Raw genomic sequence first — 19,608 nt, 5'->3', positions numbered from 1 at the left:
TCTGCTTAATTCAGAGACTCTGTCCATCACCACCCCTTGTTGTAAATAATTTTTAGAGAGTGAGCATTTCTCTGCACTTACTGCTCTATTTGCCTGAAACCTGTCTTCAATTGACGTCTGGATTGGGCTGCGAGACAGCTACATTTGTGCATTCCCTCTAGACAGCCACAACACAGGTCACTCAACTGCAACTGCATTTTGATTGGCATGGGGGAGAACTCCATTCCCCCCACCACTCATAGGTTCAAGAACGATAATTTATGTCAGTAGGTACATTATAGCTACATCTTATAATCATGTGTGTTTAAATAATTTGTCGTTAGATCGTTTAAATATTTTAAAGGATCTGTTTTTAATAGACATTTTACAAAAACAACTGGTACATTTGGTAATTCTGTAAAAGAAAAACCCAACTGCCATGACATTGCCAACCACAATGCCGTGACTCGGATTCGAACCGAGGTTGCTGCGGGCACAACGCAGAGTACTAACCACTATACGATCACGGCAAGCTACTTGGGCTCATTAACATACAGTGACATGGAGAATTTATAATTCGGAACACTCAGGGAACTCCTGTGATAGGCTGAATGTGTTCATTGCTTCCTCATTCCTTATACAAAGGCTTTGTCTCCTCAGTGGTTGATAGGCTGAAACCGTTTCCTGGCCGCCTGCTTGTGAACTGCCAGGAGTCAAAGATCACACATACACTTGTGGGCCTGTGATGGGACACCAATGCAGAGAAACACACCTGGCACAGATCTTCTATTCTGTCTAGTAGACCTGCATCTCCCCTGTACCTCCTCAAGCCATCTGTATGTGAAGCAAGAAAGAGTTAAGGAGCGGTCTATCTACACTTTTATAGGGAGGATGCTGCCGTGAGCTCCTCCCAGCTAATCACACAAACAGCAGTAAAGCAAGATAACTACACAGTTAGGGGGGACTGCATGGTTAGGTTTTTGAGGAATTATTGAAACTGACCTCAGTGACCCATGATCAGAGCTGTGGCTAATGACTGCATGCCCAATTATGATGAAGCAAGCACCATGGCTCGTAGGGGCCCCACAACACGCTTTTCTTAGCTCATTGAATTAAAGTATAAACCTCTGCCATGTATGAGTGGTAAAGGCTTGTTAATTTGGTTGCTTTTCCAATTCACGTCTGACAACAAGATGAAGGAACATTGGGGCATCAGAAGCTTTGGAAAGTAGCCACCAACCTCAGAGAAAGAGAGAAAGAGGGAAAAGGCAGTATGAGGTGTGGAGAAAACAGCAGCAGGTACAAGGAGCTCAAATGAGATTAATGGCGCCTAAATAGAGCACGTAAAGGAACAGTTACAAATCTAAGAAAAGGGAAACAAAGACTAGGAAAAAAACACGGAAAGAGCCTGTAGTTAAAATTCTCTTCCTGGGACAGCAGGCTAAGATAAATTACACAGGGAGCAGTTAAGCTTGTAACACGGGGAGAATAGAAAAGAAAATGCAGTTTAATGAAGTGTGTTTGCCTAATCCAGCAAGCACTTTTGTTTTATTTTTCTATTTGCTTCCTTTATTGGTAAAGTAAGTTTCAAGTGCATGAATGGTATGACTGAGAGAGCCAGGGTATAATAATTTGAAGTGTTTGCACCAGCGCTAATGTAGGACGAGAGTTATAGCAAAGCTATGAAAGGGGTAGCGATAATAAATATGTGAAAGGGCAATAGTGACACCAAAATAAGCCACCTATTTATAAAACTGACATGGAAGAAATTCTAAAGGTTAACTTCTGAAATTGTAGCCGATGTTAAAAAGTTTCTCGTTGTTGGCAGGATTCGAACTTGCGCGGGGGGACCCCAATAGATTTCTAGTCCATCGCCTTAACCACTCGGCCACAACAACTGACTGTAAGTTTTGAGCAAATAATCTGTATGAAAGTTTTCAAGGTGTCCCACAGCAAATTCCTGATATTCTGCAATGCACTTTTTAAAAATAATGTTTTTTTCAGCAGGCACATTCTCTCCTAAAAACAAAAATAAGGCTACATCTTATAATCATGTGTGTTTAAATAATTTGTCGTTAGATCGTTTAAATATTTTAAAGGATCTGTTTTTAATAGACATTTTACAAAAACAACTGGTACATTTGGTAATTCTGTAAAAGAAAAACCCAACTGCCGTGACATTGCCAACCACAATGCCGTGACTCGGATTCGACCCGAGGTTGCTGCGGCCACAACGCAGAGTACTAACCACTATACGATCACGGCGAGCTACTTGGGCTCAATAACATACAGTGACATGGAGAATTTATAATTCGAAACACTCAGGGAACTCCTGTGATAGGCTGAATGTGTTCATTGCTTCCTCATTCCTTATACAAAGGCTTTGTCTCCTCAGTGGTTGATAGGCTGAAACCGTTTCCTGGCCGCCTGCTTGAGAACTGCCAGAAGTCAAAGATCACACATACACTTGTGGGCCTGTGATGGGACACCAATGCAGAGAAACACACCTGGCACAGATCTTCTATTCTGTCTATTAGACCTGCATCTCCCCTGTACCTCCTCAAGCCATCTGTATGTGAAGCAAGAAAAAGTTAAGGAGCGGTCCATCTACACTTTTATAGGGAGGATGCTGCCGTGAGCTCCTCCCAGCTAATCACACAAACAGCAGTAAAGCAAGATAACTACACAGTTAGGGGTACTGCATGGTTAGGTTTTTGAGGAATTATTGAAACTGACCTCAGTGACCCATGATCAGAGCTGTGGCTAATGACTGCGTGCCCAATTATGATGAAGCAAGCACCATGGCTCGTAGGGGCCCCACAACACGCTTTTCTTAGCTCATTGAATTAAAGTATAAACCTCTGCCATGTATGAGTGGTAAAGGCTTGTTAATTTGGTTGCTTTTCCAATTCACGTCTGACAACAAGATGAAGGAACATTGGGGCATCAGAAGCTTTGGAAAGTAGCCACCAACCTCAGAGAAAGAGAGAAAGAGGGAAAAGGCAGTATGAGGTGTGGAGAAAACAGCAGCAGGTACAAGGAGCTCAAATGAGATTAATGGCGCCTTAATAGAGCACATAAAGGAACAGTTACAAATCTAAGAAAAGGGAAAGAAAGACTAGGAAAAAAACACGGAAAGAGCCTGTAGATAAAATTCTCTTCCTGGGACAGCAGGTTAAGAGAAATTACACAGGGAGCAGTTAAGCTTGCAACACTGGGAGAATAGAAAAGAAAATGCAGTTTTATGAAGTGTGTTTTCCTAATCCAGCAAGCACTTTTGTTTTATTTTTCTATTTGCTTCTTTTACTGGTAAAGTAAGTTTCAAGTGCATGAATGGTATGACTGAGAGAGCCAGGGTATAATAATTTGAAGTGTTTGCACCAGCGCTAATGTAGGACGAGAGTTATAGCAAAGATATGAAAGGGGTAGCAATAATAAATATGTGAAAGGGCAATAGTGACACCAAAATAAGCCACCTATTTATAAAACTGACATGGAAGAAATTCTAAAGGTTAACTTCTGAAATTGTAGCCGATGTTAAAAAGTTTATCGTTGTTGGCAGGATTCGAACCTGCGCAGGGAGACCCCAATGGATTTCTAGTCCATCGCCTTAACCACTCGGCCACAACAACTGACTGTAAGTTTTGTGCAAATAATCTGTATGAAAGTTTTCAAGGTGTCCCACAGCAAATTCCTGGTATTCTGCAATGCACTTTTTAAAAATAATGTTTTTTTCAGCAGGCACATTCTCTCCTAAAAACAAAAACTTGCATGAGTATATCTCTAGTTTGGAAAAGGATAGGCTTTCATGCATACTCTCATGTGGCACTCAAGGTTTTGGGACCCTATTGCACTCTGTTTTCGTGCTGCTTTTAGTCTATGGCCCATATTACAGAAGTCTACCATCTTTGAGTATTTGAGGCTCCTTTGTAAGTGCTTTATCTTTTTTACTTGAAGAGCTATATAATAAAGGGGTCAGGGAAAGATTGCATTTATGGAAGATAAAAGAAGGCACACTTGTCTCACCAAATGCTGTAGAGAAACCTGATGTTTTACTCATGTTATCCTTAGTTTGTTTTTGTTAGACCTTGCATTCTTAAGGTGGCCTCAACCCTACCTTATTGCTTTTCACCTACACATTTTGCTGTATCTTTTTGTTGGCCCTAGGACTCTGATCACTTTATCACTACTAATCAGTGCTGAAGTGCACGTGCTTCTTCCCTAATCATGTGTGTAATTGGAGTATACCTGACTGACAGATTTAATTGACTTGAAAGCCCCTTGTAAAGTGGTATACCATATACCCAGGGACTGATTGTGCTGCCCAAAGAAGTATCATTTCAAACCTGTCTCAAGCCTGCTACTGCAGTGCCTGTGCTGCAGTGTACTGCCACTTCGACTTGCCATTTAAAACTACTTGCCAAGCCTTAAACTCCAATTTTATTACATATAATTAACCCCTAAGGTAGGCCCTAGGTAGTCCTAGGGGCATTATGCTATGTAAGTAAAAGGTAAGACATGTACTGTGGTAGTTTGCATGTCCAGGTTGTACCAAACAGTCTATTACATTTTTCACTACAGTGAGGTCTGCCCCTCTCATAGGTTAGCATTGGGTATTCCCTTATACTTTTTGGGGGGTAATTCCATATCAGAGAGGAGAAGCTTTATTTATTTATTGATAAATCCTATTTACTGGTGAGGTTGGATTTAACTTTACTATTTTCTAAATTCCATTTTTAGAGAGTGAGCATTTCTCTGCACTTACTGCTCTATTTGCCTGAAAACCTGTCTCCAATTGACGTCTGGATTGGGCTGCGAGACAGCTACATTTGTGCATTCCCTCTAGACAGCCACAACACAGGTCACTCAACTGCAACTGCATTCATCTGCATTCTGATTGGCATGGGGGAGAGCTCCATTCCCCCCACCGCAAATAGGTTCAAGAACGATAATTTATGTCAGTAGGTACAATATAGCTACATCTTATAATCATGTGTGTTTAAATAATTTGTCGTTAGATCGTTTAAATATTTTAAAGGATCTGTTTTTAATAGACATTTTACAAAAACAACTGGTACATTTGGTAATTCTGTAAAAGAAATACCCAACTGCTGTGACATTGCCAACCACAATGCCGTGACTCGGATTCGAACCGAGGTTGCTGCGGCCACAACGCAGAGTACTAACCACTATACGATCACGGCGAGCTACTTGGGCTCGATAACATACAGTGACATGGAGAATTTATAATTCTGAACACTCAGGGAACTCCTGTGATAGGTTGAATGTGTTCATTGCTTCCTCATTCCTTATACAAAGGCTTTGTCTCCTCAGTGGTTGATAGGCTGAAACTGTTTCCTGGCCGCCTGCTTGTGAACTGCCAGGAGTCAAAGATCACACATACACTTGTGGGCCTGTGATGGGACACCAATGCAGAGAAACACACCTGGCGCAGATCTTCTATTCTGTCTAGTAGACCTGCATCTCCCCTGTACCTCCTCAAGCCATCTGTATGTGAAGCAAGAAAGAGTTAAGGAGCGGTCCATCTACACTTTTATAGGGAGGATGCTGCCGTGAGCTCCTCCCAGCTAATCACACAAACAGCAGTAAAGCAAGATAACTACACAGTTAGGGGGGACTGCATGGTTAGGTTTTTGAGGAATTATTGAAACTGACCTCAGTGACCCATGATCAGAGCTGTGGCTAATGACTGCGTGCCTAATTATGATGAAGCAAGCACCATGGCTCGTAGGGGCCCCACAACACGCTTTTCTTAGCTCAATTAAAGTATAAACCTCTGCCATGTATGAGTGGAAAAGGCTTGTTAATTTGGTTGCTTTTCCAATTCACGTCTGACAACAAGATGAAGGAACATTGGGGCATCAGAAGCTTTGGAAAGTAGCCACCAACCTCAGAGAAAGAGAGAAAGAGGGAAAAGGCAGTATGAGGTGTGGAGAAAACAGCAGCAGGTACAAGGAGCTCAAATGAGATTAATGGCGCCTACATAGAGCACGTAAAGGAACAGTTACAAATCTAAGAAAAGGGAAAGAAAGACTAGGAAAAAAACACGGAAAGAGCCTGTAAATAAAATTCTCTTCCTGGGACAGCAGGCTAAGAGAAATTACACAGGGAGCAGTTAAGCTTGTAACACGGGGAGAATAGAAAAGAAAATGCAGTTTTATGAAGTGTGTTTGCCTAATCCAGCAAGCACTTTTGTTTTATTTTTCTATTTGCTTCTTTTATTGGTAAAGTAAGTTTCAAGTGCATGAATGGTATGACTGAGAGAGCCAGGGTATAATAATTTGAAGTGTTTGCACCAGCGCTAATGTAGGACGAGAGTTATAGCAAAGATATTAAAGGGGTAGCGATAATAAATATGTGAAAGGGCAATAGTGACACCAAAATAAGCCACCTATTTATAAAACTGACATGGAAGAAATTCTAAAGGTTAACTTCTGAAATTGTAGCCGATGTTAAAAAGTTTCTCGGTGTTGGCAGGATTCGAACCTGCACAGGGGGACCTCAATGGATTTCTAGTCCATCGGCTTAACCACTCGGCCACAACAACTGACTGTAAGGTTTGTGCAAATAATCTGTATGAAAGTTTTCAAGGTGTCCCACAGCAAATTCCTGATATTCTGCAATGCACTTTTTAAAAATAATGTTTTTTTCAGCAGGCACATTCTCTCCTAAAAACAAAAATAAGGCTACATCTTATAATCATGTGTGTTTAAATAATTTGTCGTTAGATCGTTTAAATATTTTAAAGGATCTGTTTTTAATAGACATTTTACAAAAACAACTGGTACATTTGGCAATTCTGTAAAAGAATAACCCAACTGCCGTGACATTGCCAACCACAATGCCGTGACTCGGATTCAAACCGAGGTTGCTGCGGCCACAACGCAGAGTACTAACCACTATACGATCACGGCGAGCTACTTGGGCTCAATAACATACAGTGACATGGAGAATTTATAATTCTGAACACTCAGGGAACTCCTGTGATAGGTTGAATGTGTTCATTGCTTCCTCATTCCTTATACAAAGGCTTTGTCTCCTCAGTGGTTGATAGGCTGAAACCGTTTCCTGGCCGCCTGCTTGTGAACGGCCAGAAGTCAAAGATCACACATACACTTGTGGGCCTGTGATGGGACACCAATGCAGAGAAACACACCTGGCGCAGTTCTTCTATTCTGTCTATTAGACCTGCATCTCCCCTGTACCTCCTCAAGCCATCTGTATGTGAAGCAAGAAAAAGTTAAGGAGCGGTCCATCTACACTTTTATAGGGAGGATGCTGCCGTGAGCTCCTCCCAGCTAATCACACAAACAGCAGTAAAGCAAGATAACTACACAGTTAGGGGGGACTGCATGGTTAGGTTTTTGAGGAATTATTGAAACTGACCTCAGTGACCATGATCAGAGCTGTGGCTAATGACTGCGTGCCCAATTATGATGAAGCAAGCACCATGGCTCGTAGGGGCCCCACAACATGCTTTTCTTAGCTCATTGAATTAAAGTATAAACCTCTGCCATGTATGAGTGGTAAAGGCTTGTTAATTTGGTTGCTTTTCCAATTCACGTCTGACAACAAGATGAAGGAACATTGGGGCATCAGAAGCTTGGGAAAGTAGCCACCAACCTCAGAGAAAAAGAGAAAGAGGGAAAAGGCAGTATGTGGTGTGGAGAAAACAGCAGCAGGTACAAGGAACTCAAATGAGATTAATGGCGCCTAAATAGAGCACATAAAGGAACAGTTACAAATCTAAGAAAAGGGAAAGAAAGACTAGGAAAAAAACACGGAGAGAGCCTGTAGATAAAATTCTCTTCCTGGGACAGCAGGCTAAGAGAAATTACACAGGGAGCAGTTAAGCTTGTAACACGGGGAGAATAGAAAAGAAAATGCAGTTTTATGAAGTGTGTTTGCCTAATCCAGCAAGCACTTTTGTTTTATTTTTCTATTTGCTTCTTTTATTGGTAAAGTAAGTTTCAAGTGCATGAATGGTATGACGGAGAGAGCCAGGGTATAATAATTTGAAGTGTTTGCACCAGCGCTAATGTAGGACGAGAGTTATAGCAAAGATATGAAAGGGGTAGCGATAATAAATATGTGAAAGGGCAATAGTGACACCAAAATAAGCCACCTATTTATAAAACTGACATGGAAGAAATTCTAAAGGTTAACTTCTGAAATTGTAGCCGATGTTAAAAAGTTTCTCGTTGTTGGCAGGATTTGAACCTGTGCGGGGAGACCCCAATGGATTTCTAGTCCATCGCCTTAACCACTCGGCCACAACAACTGACTGTCAGTTTTGTGCAAATAATCTGTATGAAAGTTTTCAAGGTGTCCCACAGCAAATTCCTGGTATTCTGCAACGCACTTTTTTAAAAGAATGGTTTTTTCAGCAGGCACATTCTCTCCTAAAAACAAACATTGCATGAGTATATCTCTAGTTTGGAAAAGGAAAGGCTTTCATGCATACTCTCATGTGGCACTCAAGTTTTTGGGACCCTATTGCACTCTGTTTTCGTGCTGCTTTTAGTCTATGGCCCATATTACAGAAGTCTACCATCTTTGAGTATTTGAGGCTCCTTTGTAAGTGCTTTATCTTTTTTACTTGAAGAGCTATATAATAAAGGGGTCAGGGAAAGATTGCATTTATGGAAGATAAAAGAAGGCACACTTGTCTCACCAAATGCCGTAGAGAAACCTGATGTTTTACTCATGTTATCCTTAGTTCGTTTTTGTTAGACCATGCATTCTTTTTTTTTTTTTTTTTTTTTTTTTTGTTCAAAAACCTTTATTTGAGCAAGCATAGAAAAATACAAGAATGGGCCTACAACCTCACGGGCTGGCCGCTAATAATAAGGCACCAGGCACGAATCAGAAGTGTACACCCGTGGTTAGGCACAAATCTAGCACCAAGCATTACTCGCAACATGTCACAGAGCCTATTGAATTTTTATTTTATACGAAAAGAAAAACAAACACTAGAAAGGCGAATGCACGGTAATCAAGGTCAGCCCAAAGAACGGAGGGGATGGTCAACAATCAGGAGAACCTACCAAGAGCCCTGAGGCTCCAACAAAATCGGGGAGGGAGGGGGGAGCAGCAGGGGGGAATCGGAAATTCAAAAAACAGTGTGAAAGGGTTCCGGGAACGCTCGCCTAGGGAGATAGGACAACATCAGTAGTGCCTAGAAGGGGAGGTGTACAGATATCCCCACGATATTCATTCCACTGGCCCCAAATCTTCGTCCACGCCCCGGGTCTGCCCCTGGCCACATACACAGTTTTCTCACGAAACATGGACCAATCCATGCTGTCCTCCCATTTCGAGACCTCAGGGGGCCTGGATGCGCCCCAGAGTTGCGCAATATCCCGTTTCGCAATCATGTAACCCAAGGTCGCCCATCTGGTCTGGGCCACAGAGTAGTCAGTGGGCTCCCACACATTCAATAGACATCGTCGAGGCTCCGGCCGCAGGGCAACACCAGTCACAGCAGTCATCACATCAAGCACAGCAGTCCAGTAAGCCACCACCACCGGGCACTCCCAAAGAACGTGTAAAAAAGTAGCACTCGACCCACAACCACGCTTACATAACCCATCCAAGGAAAAGCCCATCGTTACCAGACGCGGACCAGTGACATACACTCGATGAAGGATTTTAAGTTGAACCAAACGGAGACGGGCAGGAATGGCCACCTCCTTGGGAGAAGAGAGTGCCGATTGCCAATCCTCGTAGTCCAGTTCCAACCCTTAGCCGACCCAGGCCTCCCGAAGTCGGACCAATAAGTCAGCCCGAGTATTGATCAGCTTCTTATAGATCAGGGAAATAGTGCTATCTGGCAGGTGCCCATCAAGGACACGATCTTCGAGGGGGGAAGACTCGGGCAGGGCCTCATCAGGAGTCAAGACTGAGGTGAGGGCGTGCCGGACCTGCAGATAACGAAAAAATTCCCTACCATTCAAACCATATTCCTCCTGGAGGGCCTGGAACGACTTCACACTACCTTTCGAACATACATCACCCACCTTACATATACCAATCATATCCCAGCGGTCGAAGCCCTTAGTAGACCAGAGACACCCCAAACGTTCCGAGGCATAAAGCGGCGTCGCCAGCGTCATTCGCTCCTCCCATCCCAAACTCACATTCGCGGCTCGCCACACAGTTACTGCAATCCTGGACGGGCCCACAAGATGGCGCCCGGCCGATCGAGAATAAAGCGCTCTATTAAAGTCCCCACCCGGCAGCTGAAATCTATCCATCTCGAATGCAGGATTTCGACCCGGTGAAAACATCACGTGATTAATAGCAGACAGCTGGGAAGCCCAATAATATCGCTTGATATCGGGGAGCGCCATGCCCCCGTCGTACCAAGGGATGGTGAGTTTCGCGAGGGCAATACGTGGACGCCCGTCCCAAATCAATTGCCTTTGAAGAGTCTCGATCTCTCGGAAATAGGTCTTGGGGATAGCGTCATAGGAGTTCTGGAGCGCGTAGAGGAACCGCGGCAAGGACATCATTTTAAACAGGGCCGCCCTGCCCAGAGGAGACAAAGGAAGCTTACGCCAACGGGTCACGTCCAGTCGCAATCTAAGCAACGGGGGGAGGAGATTACGCTCAAATCGAAGCGAGGAGTCCAACGTAATAAAAATCCCTAAATATTTGAAGCCAGACTGGACCACCTGGATAGGAAGTCTGCTCGGCAGTGGGGGTAAAACACCCGAGAGAACATACACGCAGGACTTGGCCCAGTTAAGAACGAGGCCTGAATTGGCACCAAATGAAGTGAGAACGTCAAACAAAACTGTCAGAGATTTGCGCGGGGAGGTGAGATATAAAAGAATGTCGTCCGCGTAAAGCGAAACGCGGTCCTCAAAGTCCGGAGACCAGCGAATCCCCCTGAGCGAAGGCTCCCATCGAAGCCAAGCAGCCAACGGTTCCAAGGCGAGTGCAAATAGCAACGGAGACAAGGGGCATCCCTGACGGGTACCCCTACCAAGGGTGAAAGGGGCCGAAACTCTACCATTTACCACTACTTGTGCCAGAGGTTCCGCATATAATAACTTGATCCAACCAATAAACTCAGGCCCGAAACCAAATTTCTCAAGAGCCGCCCAAAGATAAGGCCACTCCACAGTGTCAAAACCATTGAGGCATCCAACGATGCCAAAATGGCCGGCTCCGTCAGAAGCCCCGCCCTCGCAATCGCGCCGTGGAGACGACGTAGGTTCAGAGCCGTGTTGCGATGCGGGATAAATCCAGATTGATCTGGATGGACCAAGTCACTAATGACCGTCAGGAGGCGGGACGCCAGGAGTTTCGCCAATACCTTGGGTTCAACATTTAGAAGAGATATGGGCCTATAGGATGAACAAAGGTCCCGCGGTTTATCATCCTTGGGGATGACGACTATCGTGGCCAGTCGCTGATCATAGGGGAGAATACCCCGTTCCCGGGACTCCAGAAACATGGCGCGAAGATATGGCGCCACTCTGTCGGGACGCAACTTGTACAGTTCAATTGGCAACCCGTTCGGGCCCAACGCTTTGCCCGTACGGAGTGAACGGATGGCAGTAGCTATCTCATCAACAGTAAAGGGGGAATCCAACGCTACACGATCCAAATCAGAGACACTGGGCAGAGCTATATCACGCAATAGAAGGCGAGAGTCAGCCTCATCTCTCACAGACACAGGGGTATACACCACACGGAAGTACTCAGCAAAACGATCAACTATTCCAATCGGGTCCGTCACACTCTCACCACTCAAAGACTGAATCACGGGTACCACACGATTAGCTCTCTCCTTCTTATCCAGCCATGCCAGCAATTTACCCGCCTTGTCACCCACATCATACAAACGACCCTGTTGCTCCCGAAACATCACTTTAGCAGCATCCGTGACCATGGATTTATAGGCAAATTGTTTCAGACCCAGGGCGTGGAGTTTCGCAGACGTAACACCAGATTCCAAAGCATCCTCCAATGCAGAAATCTCTCCCTCAAGGTCCACCACCTCCCTATTCCTCGCTCTCTTAGCTTCAACAATAAGGGAGAGGGCCTGCCCACGAATCACCGTCTTAAAGGCCTCCCATAGGGACACAGCTGAGGAAACCGACCCCTCGTTATCCAGAAAATACGCGTCCAAAGACTTAAGCAAAAGGCTACGGGTCTCGGGGGAGGTAAGGTACCACGTATTGATGGGAGCTACCCGGCCCACTGCCTCCACTCCAACCTCAAAACGAAGCCAGAGCAGAGAGTGGTCAGAAATACCCCTGGGTAGGTGTACAATCTCACGCACGCTGGTGACTGAGCTGCAGGCATCAGGAAATAATCCAGTCGAGACAGACTCCCATGGGCCCCTGAATGAAAAGTGTATTGAAGCTGAGTAGGATGCAAAAGCCTCCAGCAATCCACCAAGCCAAAGGTATCCAAAAATCCACCCAACCACTGTTGGGCCGCAGGAGTATCCCTAGGGGGGTGGCGATCGTGGAGACCGGAGAACACCGAATTAAAATCACCAGCCAGAAAGAGTGTACTATCAGGGAGGTCCAACAAGACACGGCCCAAATCAGAAAAGGTAGAAGTCTGCAAGCCGGGGGGCACATAAACAGTAAATAAGGAGAGGGCACGACCCTCATAGCGACCCACAAGGACAGCATATCGCCCCCGATCATCCTGAATGACATCATCAATAGCTAGGGGGAGGGAAGCCCGAACAAGGATACCCACCCCCCTAGAACCCGAGGTAAACCCCGAATGTGCTACAAGGCGATAGCCCCACCTATTCATTGCATGACAAACATTGCCTACCAAATGAGTCTCCTGTAGGAAAACAATATCAGGAGATAAACGTCGTACACATTTCAGCACCACACTTCGTTTGATACGATCTCCCAGACCGTTAACGTTCCACGAAACAAATCTCAACCCGCTACCCCCCATCCCACCCAACAAAGCCAAAACCCCCCACCAATGAGCATGACACCGGAATCATCTTCAAATACAGGATAAAGTCGCCTTGAAAACAGAACACACGAACAACAAACTTCCCAACCACCCACCCCCCAAATAACAAGCAAACACCCCCCACCCTGCACCCCTGCAATAAGCTAAAAAGCCACCCCAACCTGCAGTGTGCCTGTCGCCCAAAAACCCCTATTCTACACAAAGACCCCGGAGGAGGAAAGGCTCCGACCCACCCGCCACCCCGAACAAGAGCAGTGACGAGAAAAGAACATACATCAAATCACATAAGCGGTAGAGGAACAAAGGCACACACTCCTGGAAGAGTCATTCAAAACAAGGCACCAGGTATAGACGAAATGTTCAGCTCTCTACACCACCTTCAGCACCGCCCGGGTGGGCATCGGACTCAGTCTCAGGAGATCGGCTAGGCAAGGAGTCTAGCCAGTCATTCACAGCATCCGGCCGATCAAAGAAGAAAGTTCGGTCATTATACTCAATCCGCAGCCTGGTCGGAAAAAGCATAGCGTAGCGCATCCCCATGTCCCTAAGACGCTTCTTGGCACCACGAAATCCCATCCGCTGCTTCTGAACCTGTTGGGAAAAGTCCGGATAAAAGTTCACTGTGGCATTCTCAAAGGCCACCGGGCCCTTCCCCCGCGACGCCTGCAGGATAGCGTCCCGATCTCTATAGTGGAAAAGCTTGGCAACAATAGGTCTCGGCGGGGCGCCTGGCTTACCCTGGCCCCCCGGAACACGATGTGCACGCTCCACTGTGAAGAATTTACTAAGGCCAGACGGAGAAAGGTGGTTCTGAATCAGGTCTTCAACCAGGAGATCAACCGAGTGGGGTTCTGGATTCTCCGGTACACCAACCACGCGAACATTACAGCGACGTGCCCTGTTCTCAAAATCATCCAAGCGCCGGGTCATGAAATCGTTCACCCTACGGAGATTGCTAATCTCCGTCTGCATCTCAGAGACGTCCGCCGTGAGGCTGGATGATTTGATATCCAACGACTTCACCTTTTCGTTCGTTTTGGAGAGATCGGCTCGAATTAGAGTCACATCGATTGCCACGGTGTCAATTTTGTGGGTCAAGGTTTCGTATTGTTGGCCTATTGACTCCCTCATGCCAGAAATGGCGCCCATGATGTCCTGCAAGGAAGGCTCCGTCGACACATCCACGACGTGGTCAGATGTACCGGGACCAGGCAGGGCAGCTCCGGGGGACCCCTTAGAATGGGTATAACGGTCCATAACGTAGGATTGGACCGGACCCCCGCGCAGAGGTGTCTTCGTCTTGTCTCCCGGTCCCCTCTGCCCGCCATTTTGGAGATGCGTCACAAGGAGATTCACCAGGGTCAACGGACCGGGCACCAGAAATGGAGGCCTCGGGACCAAAGGACCGTGACAAAGGTATCACCAGGATAGGGGCAGCCAAATAGGAGAACCGTCCAGCCAAAGGCCCGACAGCCGATGCGTGTCCTGGAACCAGCTCTGGCCCGACTCTCTCGCCGATGTCCCAGTCAGAGGCAGAATCGAAACCGAAACTTAAGAAGGGGACCCACAAGTCCAATCCCCCTGCCGTTGTTGTTCAACTCCAAGACGGCCACCGAACCTCACCCAGTCCCGGGCGCACCTCAAGGGCGGAGCCCAAAAGTTCAATTCACCATAACTCCGGCACCCGGTGTCAAAATAAAGTCCTGAAAGGTCCAGGTAGATCAGCCCAACGTCCTCTATACCAATCCTAGCGAAAAATCAGGATTCATGCAGGATATTATGCCGGGAGCGGCGGGGGTCCGGGGAGCGCTGTGCTCACGCAGCCTTCTCGGATGCCCGCCAAGCTCCTCCCCCAGACCTTGCATTCTTAAGGTGGTCTCAACCCTGCCTTATTGCTTTTCACCTCGGCATGTTGCTGTATCTTTTTGTTGGCCTTAGGACTCTGATCACTTTATCGCTACTAATCAGTGCTGAAGTGCACGTGCTTCTTCCCTAAACATGTGTGTAATTGGAGTATACCTGACTGACAGATTTAATTGACTTGAAAGCCCCTTGTAAAGTGGTATACCATATACCCAGGGACTGATTGTGCCGCCCAAAGAAGTAGCATTTCAAACCTGTCTCAAGCCTGCTACTGCAGTGCCTGTGCTGCAGTGTACTGCCACTTCGACTTGCCATTTAAAACTACTTGCCAAGCCTTAAACTCCAATTTTATTACATATAATTAACCAAAAGGTAGGCCCTAGGTAGTCCTAGGGGCATCATGCTATGTAAGTAAAAGGTAAGACATGTACTGTGGTAGTTTGCATGTCCTGGTAGTACCAAACAGTCTATTACATTTTTCACTACTGTGAGGTCTGGCCCTCTCATAGGTTAGCATTGGGTATTCCCTTATACTTTTTGGGGGGTAATTTCATATCAGAGAGGAGAAGCTTTATTTATTTATTGATAAATCCTATTTACTGGTGAGGTTGGATTTAACTTTACTATTTTCTAAATTCCATTTTTAGAAAGTGAGCATTTCTCTGCACTTACTGCTCTATTTGCCTGAAAACCTGTCTCCAATTGACGTCTGGATTGGGCTGCGAGACAGCTACATTTGTGCATTCCCTCTAGACAGCCACAACACAGGTCACTCAACTGCAACTGCATTCATCTGCATTCTGATTGGCATGGGGGAAAGCTCCATTCCCCCCACCGCAAATAGGTTCAAGAACGATAATTTATGTCAGTAGGTACAATATAGCTACATCTTATAATCATGTGTGTTTAAATAATTTGGCGTTAGATCGTTTAAATGTTTTAAAGGATCTGTTTTTAATAGACATTTTACAAAAACAACTGGTACATTTGGTAATCCTGTAAAAGAAAAACCCAACTGCCGTGCCATTGCCTACCACAATGCCGTGACTCGGATTCGAACCGAGGTTGCTGCGGCCACAACGCAGAGTACTAACCACTATACGATCACGGCGAGCTACTTGGGCTCGATAACATACAGTGACATGGAGAATTTATAATTCTGAACAATCAGGGAACTCCTGTGATAGGTTGAATGTGTTCATTGCTTCCTCATTCCTTATACAAAGGCTTTGTCTCCTCAGTGGTTGATAGGCTGAAACTGTTTCCTGGCCGCCTGCTTGTGAACTGCCAGGAGTCAAAGATCACACATACACTTGTGGGCCTGTGATGGGACACCAATGCAGAGAAACACACCTGGCGCAGATCTTCTATTCTGTCTAGTAGACCTGCATCTCCCCTGTACCTCCTCAAGCCATCTGTATGTGAAGCAAGAAAGAGTTAAGGAGCGGTCCATCTACACTTTTATAGGGAGGATGCTGCCGTGAGCTCCTCCCAGCTAATCACACAAACAGCAGTAAAGCAAGATAACTACACAGTTAGGGGGACTGCATGGTTAGGTTTTTGAGGAATTATTGAAACTGACCTCAGTGACCCATGATCAGAGCTGTGGCTAATGACTGCGTGCCCAATTATGATGAAGCAAGCACCATGGCTCGTAGAGGCCCCACAACACGCTTTTCTTAGCTCATTGAATTAAAGTATAAACCTCTGCCATGTATGAGTGGTAAAGGCTTGTTAATTTGGTTGCTTTTCCAATTCACGTCTGACAACAAGATGAAGGAACATTGGGGCATCAGAAGCTTTGGAAAGTAGCCACCAACCTCAGAGAAAGAGAGAAAGAGGGAAAAGGCAGTATGAGGTGTGGAGAAAACAGCAGCAGGTACAAGGAGCTCAAATGAGATTAATGGCGCCTAAATAGAGCACGTAAAGGAACAGTTACAAATCTAAGAAAAGGGAAAGAAAGACTAGGAAAAAAACACAGAAAGAGCCTGTAGATAAAATTCTCTTCCTGGGACAGCATGCTAAGAGAAATTACACAGGGAGCAGTTAAGCTTGTAACACGGGGAGAATAGAAAAGAAAATGCAGTTTTATGAAGTGTGTTTGCCTAATCCAGCAAGCACTTTTGTTTTATTTTTCTATTTGCTTCTTTTATTGGTGAAGTAAGTTTCAAGTGCATGAATGGTATGACTGAGAGAGCCAGGGTATAATAATTTGAAGTGTTTGCACCAGCGCTAATGTAGGACGAGAGTTATAGCAAAGATATGAAAGGGGTAGCGATAATAAATATGTGAAAGGGCAATAGTGACACCAAAATAAGCCACCTATTTATAAAACTGACATGGAAGAAATTCTAAAGGTTAACTTCTGAAATTGTAGCCGATGTTAAAAAGTTTCTCGGTGTTGGCAGGATTCGAACCTGCACAGGGGGACCTCAATGGATTGCTAGTTCATCGGCTTAACCACTCGGCCACAACAACTGACTGTAAGTTTTGTGCAAATAATCTGTATGAAAGTTTTCAAGGTGTCCCACAGCAAATTCCTGATATTCTGCAATGCACTTTTTAAAAATAATGTTTTTTTCAGCAGGCACATTCTCTCCTAAAAACAAAAATAAGGCTACATCTTATAATCATGTGTGTTTAAATAATTTGTCGTTAGATCGTTTAAATATTTTAAAGGATCTGTTTTTAATAGACATTTTACAAAAACAACTGGTACATTTGGTAATTCTGTAAAAGAAAAACCCAACTGCTGTGACATTGCCAACCACAATGCCGTGACTCGGATTCGAACCGAGGTTGCTGCAGCCACAACGCAGAGTACTAACCACTATACGATCACGGCGAGCTACTTGGGCTCAATAACATACAGTGACATGGAGAATTTATCATTCGAAACACTCAGGGAGCTCCTGTGATAGGCTGAATGTGTTCATTGCTTCCTCATTCCTTATACAAAGGCTTTGTCTCCTCAGTGGTTGATAGGCTGAAACCGTTTCCTGGCCGCCTGCTTGTGAACTGCCAGAAGTCTAAGATCACACATACACTTGTGGGCCTGTGATGGGACACCAATGCAGAGAAACACACCTGGCGCAGATCTTCTATTCTGTCTATTAGACCTGCATCTCCCCTGTACCTCCTCAAGCCATCTGTATGTGAAGCAAGAAAAAGTTAAGGAGCGGTCCATCTACACTTTTATAGGGAGGATGCTGCCGTGAGCTCCTCCCAGCTAATCACACAAACAGCAGTAAAGCAAGATAACTACACAGTTAGGGGGGACTGCATGGTTAGGTTTTTGAGGAATTATTGAAACTGACCTCAGTGACCCATGATCAGAGCTGTGGCTAATGAATGCGTGCCCAATTATGATGAAGCAAGCACCATGGCTCGTAGGGGCCCCACAACATGCTTTTCTTAGCTCATTGAATTAAAGTATAAACCTCTGCCATGTATGAGTGGTAAAGGCTTGTTAATTTGGTTGCTTTTCCAATTCACGTCTGACAACAAGATGAAGGAACATTGGGGCATCAGAAGCTTTGGAAAGTAGCCACCAACATCAGAGAAAAAGAGAAAGAGGGAAAAGGCAGTATGAGGTGTGGAGAAAACAGCAGCAGGTACAAGGAACTCAAATGAGATTAATGGCGCCTAAATAGAGCACATAAAGGAACAGTTACAAATCTAAGAAAAGGGAAAGAAAGACTAGGAAAAAAACACGGAAAGAGCCTGTAGATAAAATTCTCTTCCTGGGACAGCAGGCTAAGAGAAATTACACAGGGAGCAGTTAAGCTTGTAACACGGGGAGAATAGAAAAGAAAATGCAGTTTTATGAAGTGTGTTTGCCTAATCCAGCAAGCACTTTTGTTTTATTTTTCTATTTGCTTCTTTTATTGGTAAAGTAAGTTTCAAGTGCATGAATGGTATGACTGAGAGAGCCAGGGTATAATAATTTGAAGTGTTTGCACCAGCGCTAATGTAGGACGAGAGTTATAGCAAAGATATGAAAGGGGTAGCGATAATAAATATGTGAAAGGGCAATAGTGACACCAAAATAAGCCACCTATTTATAAAACTGACATGGAAGAAATTCTAAAGGTTAACTTCTGAAATTGTAGCCGATGTAAAAAAGTTTCTCGTTGTTGGCAGGATTCGAACCTGCGTGGGGAGACCCCAATGGATTTTTAGTCCATCGCCTTAACCACTCGGCCACAACAACTGACTGTAAGTTTTGTGCAAATATTCTGTATGAAAGTTTTCAAGGTGTCCCACAGCAAATTCCTGGTATTCTGCAATGCACTTTTTTAAAATAATGTTTTTTTCAGCAGGCACATTCTCTCCTAAAAACAAAAATTGCATGAGTATATCTCTAGTTTGGAAAAGGAAAGGCTTTCATGCATACTCTCATGTGGCACTCAGGTTTTTGGGACCCTATTGCACTCTGTTTTCGTGCTGCTTTTAGTCTATGGCCCATATTACAGAAGTCTACCATCTTTGAGTATTTGAGGCTCCTTTGTAAGTGCTTTATCTTTTTTACTTGAAGAGCTATATAATAAAGGGGTCAGGGAAAGATTGCATTTATGGAAGATAAAAGAAGGTACACTTGTCTCACCAAATGCCGTAGAGAAACCTGATGTTTTACTCATGTTATCCTTAGTTTGTTTTTGTTAGACCTTGCATTCTTAAGGTGGCCTCAACCCTACCTTATTGCTTTTCACCTACGCATTTTGCTGTATCTTTTTGTTGGCCTTAGGACTCTGATCACTTTATCGCTACTAATCAGTGCTG

At 44.8% G+C, this 19,608-nt stretch overlaps 9 non-coding genes across 9 annotated transcripts; all 9 read right to left on the bottom strand.

The window, feature by feature from the left end:
* Positions 1-437: 437 nt before the first annotated feature.
* TRNAH-GUG (transfer RNA histidin (anticodon GUG)) lies at positions 438-509 on the bottom strand. The gene has a single exon. It is a non-coding gene; the product is annotated as a tRNA-His (tRNA).
* A 1,286-nt stretch (positions 510-1,795) lies between these two features.
* On the bottom strand, positions 1,796-1,877 carry TRNAS-AGA (transfer RNA serine (anticodon AGA)). The gene has a single exon. It is a non-coding gene; the product is annotated as a tRNA-Ser (tRNA).
* A 1,652-nt stretch (positions 1,878-3,529) lies between these two features.
* On the bottom strand, positions 3,530-3,611 carry TRNAS-AGA (transfer RNA serine (anticodon AGA)). Its single transcript has one exon. It is a non-coding gene; the product is annotated as a tRNA-Ser (tRNA).
* A 1,500-nt stretch (positions 3,612-5,111) lies between these two features.
* TRNAH-GUG (transfer RNA histidin (anticodon GUG)) lies at positions 5,112-5,183 on the bottom strand. The gene has a single exon. It is a non-coding gene; the product is annotated as a tRNA-His (tRNA).
* A 3,016-nt stretch (positions 5,184-8,199) lies between these two features.
* TRNAS-AGA (transfer RNA serine (anticodon AGA)) lies at positions 8,200-8,281 on the bottom strand. The gene has a single exon. It is a non-coding gene; the product is annotated as a tRNA-Ser (tRNA).
* A 7,584-nt stretch (positions 8,282-15,865) lies between these two features.
* On the bottom strand, positions 15,866-15,937 carry TRNAH-GUG (transfer RNA histidin (anticodon GUG)). Its single transcript has one exon. It is a non-coding gene; the product is annotated as a tRNA-His (tRNA).
* A 1,285-nt stretch (positions 15,938-17,222) lies between these two features.
* Positions 17,223-17,304, bottom strand: TRNAA-AGC (transfer RNA alanine (anticodon AGC)). Its single transcript has one exon. It is a non-coding gene; the product is annotated as a tRNA-Ala (tRNA).
* Positions 17,305-17,599: 295 nt separating this feature from the next.
* On the bottom strand, positions 17,600-17,671 carry TRNAH-GUG (transfer RNA histidin (anticodon GUG)). Its single transcript has one exon. It is a non-coding gene; the product is annotated as a tRNA-His (tRNA).
* Positions 17,672-18,957: 1,286 nt separating this feature from the next.
* Positions 18,958-19,039, bottom strand: TRNAF-AAA (transfer RNA phenylalanine (anticodon AAA)). Its single transcript has one exon. It is a non-coding gene; the product is annotated as a tRNA-Phe (tRNA).
* Positions 19,040-19,608: the final 569 nt, after the last annotated feature.

The sequence above is a fragment of the Lissotriton helveticus genome, chromosome 12 (assembly GCF_964261635.1).
Source record: "Lissotriton helveticus chromosome 12, aLisHel1.1, whole genome shotgun sequence".
Lineage (NCBI taxonomy): Eukaryota > Metazoa > Chordata > Amphibia > Caudata > Salamandridae > Lissotriton > Lissotriton helveticus.
The sequence above is the reverse complement of the archived record's forward strand: the minus strand, read 5'-3'. Positions and strand labels throughout refer to the sequence as shown.